This window comes from Leptinotarsa decemlineata, unplaced genomic scaffold (assembly GCF_025532065.1).
Source record: "Leptinotarsa decemlineata unplaced genomic scaffold, Ldec_3_MD MMD2_tig00026369_RagTag_RagTag, whole genome shotgun sequence".
Lineage (NCBI taxonomy): Eukaryota > Metazoa > Arthropoda > Insecta > Coleoptera > Chrysomelidae > Leptinotarsa > Leptinotarsa decemlineata.
The window spans coordinates 2297451-2311404 of NW_027412709.1; positions in this window are offsets into that span (position 1 = coordinate 2297451).

Consider the following 13954-nt stretch of genomic DNA (forward strand, 5'->3'; position numbering starts at 1 on the left):
ATTTTTTCATAAAATCTTAAAAATATTGGTATAATTTGACAAGTTCAAACGCTCCTTTTACTCGCGCGCTTGAGGCGTGACGTCATAGGGCACGTCCTGTCAGTTTATTGTTTGCATTGAGAGTTAGTTTGATAGTTTACAAGGTGTTTTAGTTTAAATATCGCGTAATAATCATGGAAGAATAAAAAAAGCCATTTTATAGATATTGCATGGTACCAATATGTCCGAACACTATAAAAAGTACACCAGATAAAGTTTTTTTTGCTATTCCAAGAGATCCAAATATACGTAAACAATGGCGTAAGGTTATGCGAAGGGATAATGTATCTCCAATATCGCGTCAACAATACAATAATAATAAGTATTTGTTTCGAAAGAATTTTTTCTTTCGTGTAATTCATGTTTATATGAAAGTAGCTGTTTCAGGAGGACTTTTCTTTCAGTTTGTGTCTGAAAGTTACTTCTTTACATGATCTACACATCCATGTATAGAGTTATTTATTTTAAAATTGATTACTTCCTTCCTTTCCTTGGAAGATTCCCTCATCCTTGTTTTTTGTATCAAGATGGAGAAGTAGAAAGCCAACAAAGTAAACAACATTTGAGGTTATATTGAGGGAAATAATTTTATAGGTGCATGTATGCATAAAAACAGATTTACTAGATTAAAAATACCATATTTTACAATAATTACCTTGCAGCTTTTACTCCCTTAACCTCAGCAGATGTAAAATCCGGGTTTGACGCAAAATATGCGGTCATCATGAATGCATCTATTTTTGGATGATTATTATCCGACTGTGCTTTCACAAAACCGTTGTCCGTCATTGCTGTTGATGATGCTTAATATTTCTTGACATTAAAATATCAGAAAACTAAGCTAGAATAGCAATACAACCAATTTTTCTCTCCAACACAACCTGAATGTATGAAAATAAATCACAGGTGACTGACAAGACATGCCCTATGACGTCACGTTTCATTCCGACCAATGGTGGGGCATTTTACAAATTTGAATTTCGCTCGTAAATTTTTCACTTTTTGATTTATGTTTTAAATAATTAAATACATATTGAATTAGAAAATAACGAATTGAGTGTAATACTAGGACCTTAAAAGCACTGGAAAAAAAATCAGGCCATTTTATTTTTTATGCATATTCCCTATTCTTAAATCGATTTATTGATTATAGTGAAAATGCTAAGCCATATAAAGCCAAAATCTTTATTTTTCGTGAGAAGAAATCTCGAGAAAAATTTCCGTAGGGAAATTCAGTGAATCGAATAGATTCAGAGTAGGACTCTTGTTCAGTGTAAAATTAAGTTTGTTGCAACACAATACAAACATAAAAAGTCAACGGGGTCACGTCCCTTCGATTCGTTATTTTCTTTATTGAAATGCATCAAATAAATATTCGCGAGAGCACATCCTTTCTATCTGTAAATATAACTTTAGGTTCTTTATGATTCTCGAATACGGTAATAATATGTTGATCAATAAAATTGATTCCAAGAAAATTCAATTACAACTCGTATATCTTCAAATTCATCATAGATTTCTTTGAAATTTGTTCATTTCATTCACTTCCCTTTTCATTTCACTAATGCTGAACCAATATATTCCAAACATTTCTCAGTATAGTCCTAATAAAAAGCCTACTTCGTAACAGAAATATATTGTTTCATTTCTCAACTATTGTTTCACTGATCAAACCTTCCATAATTTGATTTGGGACCCTTGAATATGTTTGAATAATTGAAAATTATAATTATAGCAATAATATATTTCTATAGTGTAAATACATCTTAATAACTTGTGATATTAATGATACGTACTGAAAATGTTCCTTTGTATCATTATTTCAAATGTAGGTTAATATCAAAATCATAGCATTCATTGCAACTCAACTTGTTTTGTTTTATTCCATTCTAATAAAGCTTCAAAAGCAAAAGAATTTATTGTTTTAATTGCCATATATTTTGTGGAAAACAATGGAAACTATTTAATAGGTATTATTATAATATTCGTTTTCAAGATAAAGGTTCTGGTAAGTCATATCAAAACAGCTATACGAAAAGTATTCAAATGTTTGATTCATCATTCAAAAACAGTTCATTTTTTATTTCAACTGAATAAGTTTAAAAAATTAATACATTTGATAAAAGTGTAACTGATCGCTGTCTATGCGATTTTGGTGCGGATTTCGCTAATATGTTGTGATGAGCTTCTATACATTTATTGTTTGATTTATTAAAATAGGTTCATTGAAAAACTGTATGTCAATTTAGAAAATCACTCAAATATTTATTCGAAAAAATACTATAAAAATATTATCCAGTTGGTTAGGCTGAAACTTTGGTTAACTGTTTAAAAATCTGTTTAATATCTGTTTTTCCGTTAATCAGCTGTCGCCCCCATACGAACGACAACTCTCAGAAGTTGAGAAACTTGTGCAAGCTAAGGACTAACGAGGTCTTACCTTTTAATGTGTGTTTCCTAACACGGTTGCAGAATCATTCCAGCTCCAAACTATATTTATAGTGTGATTCGTAACTATATTCTCATGAATCAAACATAAGTACATGAGAATCTTTGGCTGTTCGAAAATCTGGGTAAACTCAAGTACACTCGATCGAAGTCGCAGGCTGCAGCTATACAAAACATACACAAAATTAGTTTCATCATTTATGAACAGATCATTTTTCCATTTCAACTGTGGAAGTTTATATTGAAGTTTTTTCAGGAATTTACACATTCAGAATTGACTATGAAAAATCATAACAAGTGAATGATGATATTATAGGTTGGAGTTATCAACTTAAACTATTGCCTCATTGTTTTTAACTTCTGCAAACAGTGAAATAGTCCAGTTCACATGTACCATTTTTTCTCGAAACTATGAACATTTTTATATAGCCTCCGAATATTACGATCAAGGTGTCATTCGATTCGTATAGTCACGTAGAAAGTTTAGGGAAAAGTTTGAAAGGAAGCTGAAGAAAATTACAAAAGTTATAAACAAATCATTAAAAAAAGTTGAGGTTTGTTTTGTTTCGATTATCTTGAAAAATATTCAAAATTTCCGAGTTTAAAAACATTCAAAAAGATCATCAAACTTCCGGAGCTGTACCTCTATTATTTAAAATTTTCACAGAGCCAAAAACAGATAGTCTGCCTTTCGCTCAGGGTGCGTCAATCTAGTACAGCAACAAAAAAAATATTTAAACATATCAAATATGAAAATTAAGAAATCAAAAAATTCATGTAGTTTTGGAATACATCATTGAACGATAATCCGCGGTAAAAAATGTTTATATCAATTTTTGCATAATTTATGCATTCCTAAATTAATATTATTTCATAAACTAAAAGTTAACATAAAAACCGTGTTAATCAATAAACTAAATCCCTAGAATTGTTATCATTACGTGGAATCATTCTCAATAGTATAATGAATAGATCTCCGTTGCAGAAATTACAGAATGTTGACTTTCCACTTTTTTATTAACAAACAAAAATAAAAAATAAAAAAGTTAATACATTTTTTTCCTTGAATTTTGATTATTTCGATGTCTAACGGTTAAAAGCTACTTATTTTTTTTTATTTCTTATTACTGTTATTGTTTGAAAAATTGTTATAATCAAATATATTGTTTATGACTAAATCTGAATTTTTTTTTTTCGTAATATACTTATTGATAGAAATTATGATTTTTGATGATAAAACGGTCTTAAAAAATTCATTTGTTGCTGAGAAATGTGTTTATTCATTAACAATGGTTTTTTGCGACCAAAATTAAAATTGAGAAACCATTTTTTTTTCTAAAAATTATAAATTCTATTGTTCTTTGAGATTTGGAAAAAATCAATTTTTTCCTTAGTTATTTATTTTTTTTATATATAAATTAATTTTTTCGATTTATTTTTCAAATACTTAATTATGTAATGAAATGAGTCATGTTTTTTTCTTCTATTTTTTATATAGCTTGTATGGCTTTGTTTTTAAAATTATAATAACTCTTAAACTGTTGCAAATCTAAAAATACCTTTTTTACAAATTCAGCTTTTCATTTGGATTCTAGCTCTATCATTTATTTAATCATTGACTCTTGTTTATGAACTTTTTTTTACAATTCTAATTGCAATAGAAAAATACTTACATCTGATATGAGTAACCGAAATAAACATATTATATGAAAATATCTAGTTTTTTTTGTAGCACTGAAAGAGCTTCACTCATGATCGATCAATTCCACGAATATCAAAAATAGATGTGGTTCTCCAAGGAGGTCATTTGAAAAGCCAAGCTTTGAAATTGACTGCCGAATGATATTTGTCCTCTGTCTTTCACTGCAGCTCTCACTGAAAGACAACTATTATGTTTTTAGGCTCTACTGTCAAGTGGAGGGATGGTAGTCGAGTCAGTTAATTAGCGTGAGTGGTTTATTCTACCCATTCAAGTCAACCGTTAATGTTTGTTCAGTCTCGACCATCAAACGATCGATGTTCATAGAACATCGTCCACATAGCAAAAGTAGCAAATGCTTCGGCCTCGCGACTCTAGGAGCCCCGCGATTCTAGGGTCCCCGCGACTCTAGGGGCCCCGCGACGTTAATGTCTTAATGTTTACGGTGTTGGAAAGACTAAAATTCCCGATATTTTTTTTTAATTTTCGTAATACTCTTCAGCAGATCCCTTTTGAAAATTTCGTTTCTTTACTTTTCGGTTTAATTATAGTTGTTCAATTTCATGACCCGAACGCATCCTTAAAACATTTGCGCTTAAAAAACTATGATCTTATATAATATCTAGTTCATTTTCAGAAAAAGGCAAAATGATTATTTTTTAACTCAGTCATTATCTGTATTTGCTTGATTTATTATAAAATATAGATTAATTTCATGAGTGAACATAGCTCTCCTTTTTTGGAATCGATTATCATATCAATCATGTTTCGAGAGCTAGTGACGGTACTATGCCTATTCATTTATAGCAAGATGTTTCAGTGCATGTATAGTACCTACCACGAGAAACGATGGTATTAAAGTATACAACAATAATTTAATCATTTCCAAAATTGAGCGCTGGCCACACCCAAAGTTATGTGTTGTACTGCTTGCACTGCACTACACGCATGTTGGCAACATTGCAAAACTAACAGGGAAATACCCTGATATTGTCTTCGAACGAGCTAATCGTAACAAACCGATCAAATTAAATATGATTCTATCAACTATCAAACAATAAGAAAATGCTGTACATTTACGTTTGGCACAACACAAAAAAAACTTTTAAAAGCACTTTAGATGTGAGCCATTCGTGAGAAAAGTTGTTTTGACATTGCTTCGAGTACTGGCTACGACCAAGTAATGCGATCAATATTTTCAGATATTGAGGCAAAAGCCAAAGATCTGACCGGCTGTGAAGAATATCAGCAACAGATTTCAAGACGAAGCAAGCGAAATACAAAGTACGACCATTTCACCGGCTCTACTACACACGACGACTTTGTTGAAAATGAAACACCTGGACAACGTTTTAAAATTCAGGTGTTTTTCGTCATTATTGATAACGTAATGTCTACTTTAACTAAACTTTTGGAAGCATATTATAAAATTACTGGTGTTTTTGGAGTATTTCGACAGCTAAAATTGGAAAACGCCTCAAGTATGGTCAGTATTGGTCAATGCTTACGAAGAGGTTTTGGAGAACAAGCGACGAATTAGTGCAGTTCACTGAACTGCTAAAAACAGATGTGGCTACTGTTATTGACAGCAAGAAACAAGAACATACATTTTTAATAAATGATTCCTCAGAATCATGTTTCCCAAACATAGAAATTTCCTTGCGTATTTACTTGTTTCTCATGATCACTAACTGCAGTAGCGAACGTTCTTTTTCAACGTTGAGTTGAAACACGATGGGCCAAGAACGTCTTAATCTTCTCACTTTTATGAATATACAGTATGATTTGCTTAAATAACTCGATATTCAAAGTGTCATTTCTAAATTTGCCCATATTAAATCCAGAAAATTTCATCTGTAACAGTTTTGTTTTATTCAATACCCCTAACTTGAAAATCTATAGCAAACCAAAGGCCTCTTAACAGAATTTGGTACATGCCCAACGCTGACTCAATCCGGCACCGAATAGCACGTTGAAAAGTGACACCTCGTCAACTTATAACTCACACAAGTGTCTACATACGAACCCTTTCCGAGAGAACACTTTTTTAAAACTAGGTATATGATGAGATAATCATAGTGATTACTACAAATGATTCAGCTATAAAATTCTCAGTTTTGCTCTCATTTTCCATTCCATTATTGCTTTTATGAATCAAATGACAGTTTAATACGGTGAAGTTGTCTAATGTGAAATAGGTTGCTTATATGAAATACTTTTTTATAAGTAGAACTACATGCGTCATCTACACGCGAATTACCGTATTCTTTCTCATATGCATATTAAAGAAATGAGAAGTTTAGACAGAAGAATAAACAATAATCCCGTCATCCATTTTGCTTTCTTTGCTCATTCACAACAAAATTTTCCTTTGATCGGAGGAAAAATGTAAGCAAATCATCGCAATACTACATGACGTCGTTGACATTGAAAGTAACATTTTTATTAGCCACGTAATCTTTCAGTCCAGCCCAAACCAACTCAGGTGGATTCAAATCCAGGTAATATGGCGGTTATCGTACAATAACGTTGTGATTTGCTGCCAGAAAGAACTGATCTATTTCATTCCGCTATAGTTTTCTACGAGGGCATATAATTCGGGTTTCTGTTTTTCCAAATGAAATATTCCTCTCTGATAACCATGATTGCATATCGGCTTTTTTGGTCGATGTCATTGGCATTTTACCGATTTGATTGATATGGTACATTATCGATCACCACAATGCTTAACGTAAAATTCGGAATCAATTGTTCCGAAACCCATTTCTTACAATAATTCACCTATCTCCATCGAAATCCAAGTTTATGAATTTATTTTCGTAAAGATTCCCTGCTACCTAATAGTCAATATCTCGGGGGATAGTTTCATGAATTTCCCTAAGCGTAGGAACTCGTTTCTCTTTGATATGGGAATGAATTATGCATCTGCGTAAAATTGCCAAATTAACCTCATCCATTTCAGTTTTGGAATATTTGATACATCTCTTTATATTTTGTGCCGATTTTTTTTTCACGCCAATTTCAAATTTTTTCAAGTCTGTTTTGATTTTTTGTACAGTTCGCACACAAACCCCTGTTACCTCAGCTATTCATTCTTGAACCTTCAAAGGTTATCTACTCGAGTTCCTAGATGATAACGAGCTATTGTCCCACTCCGCCAGCTGATCAACTGCGCATCCAAGCTGTAAGCTGTTAAGCAAGCAGGTATGAACGCCAATCAGAAACAAGGAAATATCTTTGTCTTGATTGATGTCACATCCAGGAAAATTGCTCTGACCTTCAGCGATAAACAAGTTCATGCCGTCCAAGGTGGGCAGAAGTCTAAATGTAGAGGTAGAGCTACGGTACGTGCATACGTCTCTATTTTAGGGTAGCTGGAGTGTTCATGCATATTGGGGAAGTTCAACGAAAGTCCATGTTGTGTTACTAAGCAGGCAGATGTACTAGTTAGGATGTTGATGAAGTAGGATAATGATGGAGCGGGAACGAGAATTGCTGAAATAAAATGACAATGGATGATAATGTTGGATTATATTATAAGGATAGTAATAATGTTGATACTTAACAGTTCTCCTACGTTAGGTGGTGGGTGGCCTTCCTACGTTAGGTGGTGGGTGGCCTTGGAGATATTAAAGGAGTATATTTTATCCTGAAGATAGTCAAATGCAACAATTCTATATGTGTTTCTTTTCTTAGTTCAAAATTTTACATAAATGTGTAATGAAATACATGCTTCTATCAGATGTTAGCCATGAGAAAACGATTAATAGAGAGAGAATTGTGGTTCCTTCCATCTGACAGACGAATGTCAAATGAAAATTATGAAAAAAAGATAAAAAGATAATAAAATCTCGTATAATATACGTGGTGGGGAAAGTTAAAATTGCTTGATATTATGAATAGGTAATTTGACGTTCAGAAGGATCCACTACCCATAATTATACAGGCTCTGGGATATTTAACAATTATTTTTTTATGAATTGTGAGAATTATTGAAGTATTTATTTCTTACTTTTACAATTGAATAGAAAAGTTGAAATGTATTTGGCAACCAGTTTATTTCATTTGGTACTTTCAGAATGATTATTAAATTGTAAGTATGAACACTGTTACAGTAGGTAACTGATGCTCATTATAAATGCAAAATGCTAACAATGTCCAAATAAAGTTTATTCATTTTGTTATGATTTGGCACAGTTGGTATAGGCGGGTTTATAATACTTTATTAGGTTCACCGTATTTTTGTATCGCAAACAATTTATAAGCGTTCGGATCGTTTTATACCTGCAGTGGCGTTCATTTGGGAATTTTATCAAAAATTGTTGAACTAATATTAACGTATGCTTATTTGAAAACGTATTAGGTATAGGCAAGAATTATGATGTGTATCATTTCATTAGTTCGGACTTTCATTGTCTAATAAGATATAAATTGATTTGGAATTTCTGAAAGAATCTGTAAAAGAAATTAGAAAGATTAGCTGAAAAATAACAATTATATTAAGCAAAAAAATTGAAACTACAATGAAATAAATACAAGCAACAACCAAAAAATAAAAATGAAAAATTGAAATATTAACACGAGATGAAAATAAAAAAAAATATTAACCAGAAATGAAAAATAAAAATTAAAAGATTCCAAAGCAAGTTACTACACGACGCTTCGATTGTTAGTACTCCACAATCGTCTTCGGGTGATAACTGGTCTTATTACTGCGAGATCTGACTAGGTCATTCGAGTGCTTTCACCTATCCCCTCTTCCCTTTCTCCACTTTATCGGTTCAAGCGGAAGCTGACCGTTTGGCGGGAGTTGGTCGTGTTCCGCTTGATTAGAGGTCTCCATATGTTGCGTATCTCTACGCTAGCTTGGCTAAATGCGTTACAGAGCCCAAAAGCACGGTCTAGTAGAGTCTTGATAATTCCTCTCTTACTCAATTGATAGTGATTGGATTCCTGGTTCAGATACTGTCCTGTGAGAGTGGATTTTCGATATACAGATGTTTCCCATTTAGTGTCGGTCTGTTCATTTAGTGTCGGCTCTGTGATACAAAGGAAGGTCTCGAAAAGGAACTAGGCATCATCAAAAATGACCTTCAACGGAATGACTACTCCAAAGTGATGGTGACACAGGCTTAAGCTAGAAGACAGCAAGAGCTCCACAAGGAAGAGAAGCCGCCACAATCAGTACTTGTACTTCCCTTGTACATCAGAGGATTGTCGGAAAGAATAAGAAGGATTGGGTCCAAAACTAACATCATAACTTGCTTCAGATCTGGAAACACTATCCGTAGCAGTCTCACGAAAACCAGGCCACCCAACGCGAACTGCGATTTCAAGAATTGCATTTACCGGATACCCTGCGAGTGTGGAGAATCATACATCGGTGAAACTAAGAGGCCATCAAAAGTTGGCATTGCCGAGCACAAGAAACACACACAGCGAGGAGAAACCAGCAAGTCAGGAATGGCAGGGCATGTTTGGACTCATCAACACAACATCATGTGGGCTCAAACTGAAATCATCCACAAGGAGGAACACTGGTTTAGGAGAAAATTCAAAGAAGCGGCATATATGTTGTCCTACAACGCATTTAGCCAAGCTAGCGTAGAGATACGCAACATATGGAAACCTCTAATCAAGCGGAATACGACCAACTCCTGCTCAACGGTGAGCTTCCGCTAAAACCGATGAAGCGGAGAGAGGGAAGAGGGGATAGGTGAAAGCACTCGAATGACCTATAAATAGTCAGATCTCGGAGTAATAAGTCCAGTTATCACCCGAAGACGATTGTGGATAGTAACAATCGAAACGTCTTGTAGTAGGTAACTTGGTTTGGAATCTTTTAATTTTAATTTTTTATTTCTTTAATAATTTTTTTTTATTTTCATCTAGTGTTAATATTTCAATTATTCATTTTTATTTTTTGATTGTTGCTTGTATTTTATTTCCTTTAATTTCAGTCTTTTTGCTTAATATAATTGTTATTTTTCAGCTAATTTCTTTAATTTTTTTACAGATTCTTTCAGGGATTTCAAATCAGTTTATACCATATTAGACAATGGAAGTCCGAACTAATCAAATGCACCACGAAACATTGCCAACCACTTTCAAACAAATGATGTGTATCATTAGATAAGTCCGTTTAATCTTCGTCGAATGTTATAATCAGAAGTTTTACAATTTCCTCAACGAAACGGTCTAATTGCCACATTTCTTTTTCTTTTTAACATGTTCAATACATTTTCTCCATTTTTCGGAATCGATATTTTTTCAGGATTCTTCAAAGAGTATTTTGACATTTATTTTAAATGTCGTGTTTCTTCTTGCAACCAAGCCCTTTACGTGAGCCCAAACGGTTTCAAAGAAATTGAATTCGCAATAATAAGGAGCAGACGCAGAATAATGATATTTCGTTTGTGTGCCAGCTTGTCGACTATAAGTACATTTCGTGAAACGAGTTTTAACATACTATAGATAAGTGGTTGTTTTTCAACCATATTGTCATCAAATAGTATGAATTATAGGTTTTTTTTTCTAGTAGGCTTCTCTTTGTAAAAGTTTAAATTACCCCACTTCTAGTTTCACCATATTCACTAAACATATATTTTTTGCACTTACTGTTATTATCATTATTATTTATTTATTTACGGATTCACCATTAGAAACAATATACATTACAGTGAACTACTATACTAAGAAATTACAAGTGGAGGATTTTTTGTTTCGTAAGATTTCACATTTGAAGTTAATAATTTCTTAAACATAAGGACAACGAATAAAGTTGGAATATATCTTCATTTTGAGGGATATATACTTTAAAAATCGAATTTCGACATTTTTAATGTTTTCAATGTCACATCTAAAGTAGGTATCTTTATTTCTCATGCAAAAGCTATTAAATTTCAACATAGAACATAGCATTTCCAAAAATCTAAAATACCACAAAAAGATGAGGTGCTATATTGATAAAACAGAAGCTATTTTCGTGGTAATCGTTGTTTATCGGAGATTATTTATAGAGCTTAATAATGTTTTGTAAGAAATTGTAATCTGAAAACGGCTCAATAGTGACGAGCTACATTTAAAGAGACGTCCTTTCAATTTCGAGTGAAGTACATCTTTGATAAGCGATTCGGACTGAACGCTCAACTCACTCCTAGATGGGAACCCAACGCATCAAAACTATATTCCATATTACCTCAAAGTTGAAAACACTTTCGAGAACTACTAACAGTTCCACTTTTATCTAGTTGTCCGTGTCCTCACGATTGTCTTTCCTAGGTCGCGGTCGTCAGATTAATTTTGATTCCAGTTGCAAATCCTGAAGTTATTTTTTCATTTATGACATATTTTTGTGTTTGAGTTGGCCCCAAATACTTAACAAGCAACTCTTTTCTGTGGATGAACTCCTTCAAAAATGTTTCTCACACACAGTGGCTCTTTGAAAATGTTTGGCAAATAGCTTATACTTACTACCCTATACCGCTTATAAACTACTTTATTGTAAACATTTTTCTATTGAAAGGTGAACAATAACGATTATTTCATCCTATTAGTGACGAAAAAATTTGGAAAGACATATTTGAATATTTACCTGTATTAATGTGAATACAATGATAATGAAATATAATAATGTGAGTTCAATATTAAAGGAATAATCATATATACTTACATGAAAAATTTTGTAAAATATTTTCATTTTACTATCCAGTATCCAAAAAAAAAACATGAAAACGAGCATTTCCAAAATGAAACCAGATTCATGTGAGATTGAGTTAGGTCCTCAATATTGGATGATAAAATCTATATGTAAGACATCAAAATAGTCTGCATGCCAAATGAATTATTGAAGTGCCTTGCAAAAATTTGATCTCTTTTTTAGATTTCGTCAGAAACTAATTATGGCAGAAAAATATGAAAAATCTTTGGGAAAAAGTTTTACGATTTTCTACTTCTCTAGCATCATACAAAAAAGTGAGAAACTTTCTATTGAAGAAAGAAGATAATTCAACTCTAATAAAATTCCTCAATAAGAATATGTAGCACACAAGTCACTACCAGATACAAACTGGAGGAAAAAGTTCATCCAAAACAATTACTTTCGAACATATGAATTACAAGGATATCACCTTTTCTTCTTAGTCAGTACTCCAAACATTCTTAATGGATGAGAAAATATATATTTTGAAATAAATTTCGAAATATTAAACTCTCCCAACTACCTACGCGGTAGGCTATGGCAAACGTCTGTCGGCAAACAACTACTTCCCCGACCAATACCACGCTGGATATTGAATTATATGCATAAATATCTGTCGGATATAATTCAATAACCAGCTTGATATTATCCGGAGAAGTAGTTGTTTTCTGACAGACGTTTACCAGAGCCTACTGTGTAGGTAGATAGGAGATGTTAATATTTCGAAATATTAATTTTCTTGTACGTATGTATCTCTCCTCGATAGTTTTCAGTTTTGATTCTTGACGGAATTTAAACAGATATCATTCATAGGAACGCTAAAAATCGTAATATATAAGGCGTTCCATTGAAAATTTGACCCACCTGTGAGTCAGAAATGGACGTGTGATCGAAAATTTCAAATTTTATTCCTAGGGGGACTAATTCTGATATGAAAATCATACCCGAAACTTCCCCCCCCTGCGGTCAGCAACTACCCCCCCTAGTTTTTCAATGACATGTGGGGTCGAGTGATAGATCATTTGAAAGGTCTTTTGACCCTCTATTACTTCTGTATTTTTTTTCAAAATGGATTCATTCGTTATTGAGAAATTAGATGTTGAACGTTTTATTTCAGAAAAAACAGAAAATTCGCTGTCTCTCATTTTATTGATAAAATCAACAAAAGTAATATCAATGGCAACACAATCAACGGATAAAGTGTTCAAAATGACCTCCATCTAGTTCCATACAACAAATACAGTCTACTTTCGAAAGCGTTCCTTACATTATTGAAGATATTCGGAGTCAGAAATCGGAGTCAGAAATTTCCGATTTCTCTGTCGCAGGTCTTATAGATTTGTTGAATTTATTTAATTAGTAGTAAACGTTTTGAAATGGATGGCACTGTTAGTTTTTCCTGCACTGGTAGTTTTTGTTGAATCTAGTTGTCGCCGAAACAAAAAGTAGATAGCTGGCTACTGTCACTTATTCACGAATTATTATTCGGTCATTCTTGTTCACTGTGTTCCAACATGATTCATTCTACTGAAGAAAGTATAGAAATTGTTGCAACCTATTATCGAAATAATGAATGTGCTGCTGTAAGAATTAATAATACGAATCACCCAGACCACAACGTGAGCCACCAATATAGGTTGAACAGTTAATGAATAAGTTTCGAACTTCAGGTTCGGTTCACAACTGAAAACATGAAGTATTCCGTCCTGTCAGAAATGACGGAGTCGACATGTACAAATGGATAATTGACAATATATCAGACAAGTAGCTGAAGCGTCTGGTGTATCAGCTACTAGTGTTTTTAGAATTTTGAAAGCCTACAAATTCCATCCTTTCAAAATAAGGCTAGTTCAGGAATTAAACGAAGATAATTCTGATCGTCGACTTCAGTTTTGTAAGGTGTTCAGCGAGCAATTGACCAATAACCCAAACCTATATGTTGAATGGTGAAGTGAATAGACATAATTGTCGTTACTGGAGCGATGTGAATCCTCATTTGGTGATATGGTGATGGGGACAACACATTCACAAACTCCACAAAAATTGAATGTCTGGGCCGGCATTCTTGG